Genomic DNA, 6,071 nt, shown 5'->3' on the forward strand with positions numbered 1-6,071 from the left:
AAAAAGAGTCATGTACCACAATGTTCATTGCAGCTCTATTTACAATAGCCAGGACATGGAAGCAACCTAAGTGTCCATCGACAGATGAATGGATAAAGAAGATGTGGCATATATATAAAATGGAATATTACCCAGCCATATAAAAAGAAAAAATTGAATTATTTGTAGTGAGGTGGATGGACCTAGAGTCTGTCACACAGAGTGAAGTAAGTCAGAAAGAGAAAAGCAAATACCGTATGCTAGTACATATATATGGAATCTAAAAAAAAGTGGCTCTGAAGAACCTAGGGGCAGGACAGCAATAAAGACACAGACGTAGAGAATGGACTTGAGAACACGGGGAGGGGAAGGGTAAGCTGGGATGAAGTGAGAGAGTGGCACTGACATATATACACTACCAAATGTAAAATAGATAGCTAGTGGGAAGCAGCCACATAGCACTGGGAGATCAGCCCCAGTGCTTTGTGACCACCTAGAGGGGTGGGATAGGGAGGGTGGGAGGGAGACGCAAGAGGGAGGAGATATGGGGATGTATGTATATGTATAGCTGATTCACTTTGTTATAAAGCAGAAATTAACACACCATTGTAAAGCAATTATACTCCAATAAAGATGTTAAAAAAAAACTACAATGAGGTATCACCTCAAACCGGTTAGAATGGGCGTCATCAGAAAATCTAGCTTTTTAATTTTTTCCGTAAAGCTTTTTTTTTTTTTTCTGTAAAAACACCAAATGGCGGATGACACCGGTGCTGTGAGAGGGCCCGGAGGGCCCGGAGGCCCCGGGTGCCCTGGAATGGGAGGCCGCGGAGGCTTCAGCAGCGGCATCCAGGGCTGGGGCCGGGGTCGCGGAGCTCGCGGAGGCAAGGCCGAGGACAAGGAGTGTCTCCGCGCCACCAAGCTGGACTGCCTGGTCAAGGACATGAAGATCAAGTCCCTAGAGCAGATCTATCTCTTTTCTCTGCCCATCAAGGAATCTGAGATCACTGACATTTTCTTGGGGTCATCCCTCATGGAGGAGTTTTTGAAGATCATGCCTGTGCGAAAGCAGACCCATGCTGGCCAGCGGACCAGGTTCAAGGCATTTGTTGCCATCTGGTATTACAATGGACGTGTTGGTTTGGGTGTGACATGCTCTAAGGAGGTAGCCACTGTCATCTGTGCGACTGTCATTCTGGCTGAGCTCTCCATGGTCCCGGTGCGACGAGGCTACTGGGGGAACAAGATGGGCAAGCCCCATACTGTCCCTTGCAAGGTGACTGGCCGCTGAGGCTCTGTGCTGGTGTGCCTCATCCCTGCCCCCAGGGGCACTGGCATCGTCTCAGCCCCTGTGCCCAAGAAGCTACTGATGATGGCTGGAATTGATGACTGCTACACCTCTGCCAGGGACTGCACTGCCACACTGGGCAACTTTGCCAAGGCCACTTCTAATGCCATTTCCAAGACCTACAGTTATCTCACTCCCGATCTCTGGAAAGAGATGGTGTTCACCAAGTCTCCATATCAGGAATTCACTGACCATCCTGTAAAGACCCACACCAGAGTTTCTGTGCAGAGGACCCAGGCTCCAGCTGTAGCCACCACATAGTTTTCTATGAGAAAAATAAAGTGAATGAAACTAGTTAAAAAAAAAAAAAAGAAAATCTACAAACAACAAATGCTGGAGAGGGTGTGGAGAAAAGGGAACCCTCTTGCACTGTTGGTGGGAATGTAAACTGATACAGCCATTGTGCAGAACAGTATGGAGGTTCCTTAAAAAACTAAAAATAAAATTACCATATGACCCAGCAATCCCACTACTGAGCATATACCTGGAGAAAACCATAAATCAAAAAGACACATACACCCCAGTGTTCATTGCAGCACTATTTACAATAATCAGGTCATGGTAGCAACCTAAACGCCCATCGACAGACGAATGGATAAAGAAGATATGGTACATATATACAACGGAATATTACTCAGCCCTAAAAAGGAACAAAATTGGATCATTTGTAGAGACGTGGATGGACCTAGAGACTGTCATACAGAGTGAAGTCAGAAAGAGAAAAACAAATATCATATATTAACACATGTATGTGGAATCTAGAAAAGTGGTACAGATGAAGTGGTTTGCAGGGCAGAAATAGAGACACAGATGTAGAGAACAAACGTATGGACACCAAGGGGGGAAAGTGGAGGGTGGGTGGTGGTGGGATGAATCGGGAGATTGGAATTGCCATGTATACACTGATGTGGATAAAATAGATAACTAATAAGAACCTGCTGTATAAAAAATAAAATTAAATTAAAAAAAGTGGAAGGTTGGGTTTCACTTCTATGGAGTGAACATTAAAGGTTATTCATGGACGGTGGGGAGACTCTGCCTGTGTGTGGCAGGAGGTACATGGGAGCTCTCGTACTTCCTGCTCAATTTTTCTGTAAACCTAAAACTTCTCTTAAAAAAAAAAAAATCTGTTAAAAAAATATATCCAAGTAGGAGTAAAACAAGGTACCCATGTAGGGTCTTCCTTGGACCATATTTTGACTCAAATAATAGTTAACATTTACTGAGTTTTTAACTATATGATAGATGCTGTGCTGTGTGATTCACATGCCATAGCCAAGACTGCAACTGGTCACCACATATGTTCTTCTCAATTTTTAGCTGGGTATTTGGTTCCCTTGAATAAAGCTTTTATTTTCTTCTAGCTTCCCTTGCAGGTAGGTGTGCCAAGTAACTAAATGCCTACCCATAGGGCACAACTAGAATTGGTGAGTACTTTTTTCTCTGGACAGTGTACTCAAAGGAAGAGAGCATACCTTTTTGCCTCTTCCTCTTAATAGCTTTGCAATTCTGCCATACTCACACACCTAGCTGAAAGGAATGCTTTCATAGTGTTGCACAGAACTAAGTTTTAACCAACAGTTATAAGCAAAAGTGAAATTGAGCAGGACCCTGTTGGGCTCCTAGGCATGGAAGCCCTCCTGTGTCCCCCGTTTCATTTTTGTAGGAAATCGGCTTCAGCCTCTATGACCTTCCCTGTGTTCCAAAGTACAGATTCAAACAGTCGCTAATCAGGGAAGGGAGGGGAGGCAGAGACAAGGGAGGGGAGGCAGAGACAAGGGAGGAGCTGTCAAGAAACAATAGTGCAGTCTTGGGACAGGGTCCTGGTTCCACCTCAAGGGATACGCATAACAATATCTTTGAGCTCTTTTGCAGAACTAAAACCCCCAACAGGGACTTCCCTGTTGATGCAGTGATTAAGCCTCCGTTCTCCCAATGCAGGGGGCCCAGGTTCGATTCCCAGTCAGGGAACTAGATCCTACGTGCATGCCGCAACTAAAAGAGTTCACGTGCCGCAACTAAGGAGCCCACCTGCCGCAACTAAGACCTGGTGCAACCAAATAAATAAATAAATAACAACAAAAAAAACCCCAACAAATGGAAGATGTTAACTACTTGATGAACCATTCTTCGTTCCAGAGAGAAGGTCACAGTTTAATAACCTCAAAAACCACACAAGCTCATCAGGAGGCCACCTGAGGCCAGATTAAGGGAATGCAGGCCCTGCACACACCTTGATCCTTATCAGCAACCCTGCCCTTGAACCATTGCTATAAAACTCCTCACCAGATCCCCCGCAGGTGGGGACACACAGTTCTTAAGGGCATGGGCCTGCTGTGTCCTCCTTTGCCTGACAAAGCAATAAAGCTATTCTTTTCTACTTCATCCAAAACTCTGTCTCCAAGGTTTGATTTAGGACAGGTGCACAGAGGCCAAGTTTTTGACATCAAAAGTAGTTTCACGTACACTTCTGGAAAATTGTCTTTGAAAAGAGGAGGCATGATCTTCTTCACACCTTTCTTCTTTCTCTTGGCTAAAAGCTCCAAAATTTTTAATTTATTTTATTTATTTTTGGCTGCATAGTGTCTTTGTTGCTGTGTGCAGGCTTTCTCTAGTTGCGGCGAGCGAGGGCTACTCTTTACTGCAGTGCGTGGGCTTCTCTTTGCGGTGGCTTTTCATGTTGTGGAGCACGGGCTCTAGGATCACAGGCTCCAGGAGTTGTGGCTCGCGGGCTCTAGAGCGCAGGCTCAGTAGTTGTGGTGCATGGGGTTTGTTGCTCTGCAGCATGTGGTATCCTCCCGGACCAGGGCTCAAACCCATGTCCCCTGAATTGGCAGGCGGATTCTTAACCACTGTTCCACCAGGGAAGCCCTAGAAGCTCCAGATTTTGGGAAGGTTTTGAGGATGGAAGAGCAACAAGATAGAAGAATGGGTCCTTGAGGACTGGAACTGCTTTCAGACCCTGCCCCATTTACTTCCAACATAATATACATGAAAGAGAAAAAACTTCCATCTGACTGAACTATCTATTGTTTTTAGGTTTCTGTGTTTCATGCTAAATGGGTTCACAATAAACACAGGATTAAATACTTAGAAGTGGGGTACTGCATCAAACAAAAAAAAAAATATCCTAAAGGGTACTGGCTTAGAAGTTGAGCAGCAGGTGGTATAGACTCAATATGGCAGGCTGATCTTTGTTGACAAACATTCCCCTGCTTTAGCTTGAAAAGGAGACCATGTGCTGACTGAGGCTATAGCTTAAGGGGAAATGATAGGAAAGATGAATACTTCTGTGTGTCTTGACTGCTTCTTGACACTTTGAGCAAAGCCTTACAGGCTAGAGATGGGCAGTATAGAAACAGAGATTGACGGGACTACAGCTTTGATAAAAGAATTGCTCTCTGTCTGAGGCCTGCAATCTAAGTTGCTAATATGGGACTTTGCAGGGATGAAACTACTGCACCCCAGACTGAACCAGTTATAAGCAGTGGCTAAAATCCAGCAGCTTTAGCAGATCAATTGCTAGCGAACAGCAGATTAAGGGTTCTTTCTTCTGACTCATCTGTTTTAAATGACTATGCGGTAACTCCATTAAATTTAGAGAGAAATGGATGGGCAGAATAATACAACCAATAAGTAAAAGACCAGTATTCAGGCTTAAAAAAACAATGTCTAAACAAGATCTTGGCTGTGATTACAAGGACAGGGAATGACTGAAAGTAAATAAAAAGGAATTCCTATTTGAAAGAATTATATTGCCTGCAAGGAGGAACTTCTGAGAGAACAAAGCTAGGAGCCATGAGGACTGTATTAGTCTTCTAGGGCTGCCATAACAAAATGCCACTGACGGGGGCTTAAACAACAGAAATGTATTTTCTCACAGTTCTGGAGGTGAGAAGCCTAGGATCAAGGTGTTAACAGGTTTGGCTTCTTCTGAGGCAGCTCTCCTTGGTGTGTAGACAGCTACCTTCTTGCTGTGTCCTCACATGGCCTTGCCTCTGGTGTCTCTCTCTGTTTTGAAGGACACCAGTCATATTGGATTAAGGCACCACTCTTTGAACATTGATTACCTCCTTAAAGGCCCTATTTCCAATACAATCACATTGGGGGTTAGGACTTCAACATACAAATTTGGGGAAAACACAGTTCAGTCCATAACAAGGACAGCATGTGAAGGAGTTCATCACCAAGAGCAGAACCAGGGAATACCAGTAGGCTAATCAAGGAACTCCGTTCCCAGGCCAGGGAATCTCCTAATTCCTGCCCAACAGGGTTTGATCATTTCTATGGACTGGTGCGAGTGAGTGCTGTGTGAATGTTTCCTATTTTTCCTTATCCAATTGGAATTTTTTCTTTTTTTAAATAAATTTATTCTATTTATTTATTTCTGGCTGCATTGGGTCTTCGTTGCTGCGCACGGGCTTTCTCTAGTTGAGGCGAGCAGGGGCTACTCTTTGTTGCAGTGCGCGGGCTTCTCACTGCAATGGCTTCTCTTGTTGTGGAACACGGGCTCTAGGCACATGGGCTTCAGTAATTGTAGCACATGGGCTCAGTAGTTGTGGCTCACGGGCTCTAGAGCGCAGGCACAGCAGTTGTGGCGCACGGGCTTAGCTGCTCTGCAGCATGTGGGATCTTCCCAGAACAGGGCTCAAACCCATGTCCCCTGCATTGGCAGGCAGATTCTTAACCACTGTGCCACCAAAGAAGCCCCCAATTGGAATTTTAATTAAGGTTATTCCATTCC

The 6,071-nt window shown here is 44.8% G+C and overlaps 1 pseudogene; it reads left to right on the plus strand.

Moving 5' to 3' along the window:
- Positions 1-733: 733 nt before the first annotated feature.
- Positions 734-1,588, plus strand: LOC103081940 (40S ribosomal protein S2 pseudogene; annotated as a pseudogene).
- Positions 1,589-6,071: the final 4,483 nt, after the last annotated feature.

Source organism: Lipotes vexillifer, unplaced genomic scaffold, assembly GCF_000442215.2.
Source record: "Lipotes vexillifer unplaced genomic scaffold, Lipotes_vexillifer_v1.1 scaffold911, whole genome shotgun sequence".
NCBI classification, from domain to species: Eukaryota; Metazoa; Chordata; class Mammalia; order Artiodactyla; family Lipotidae; genus Lipotes; species Lipotes vexillifer.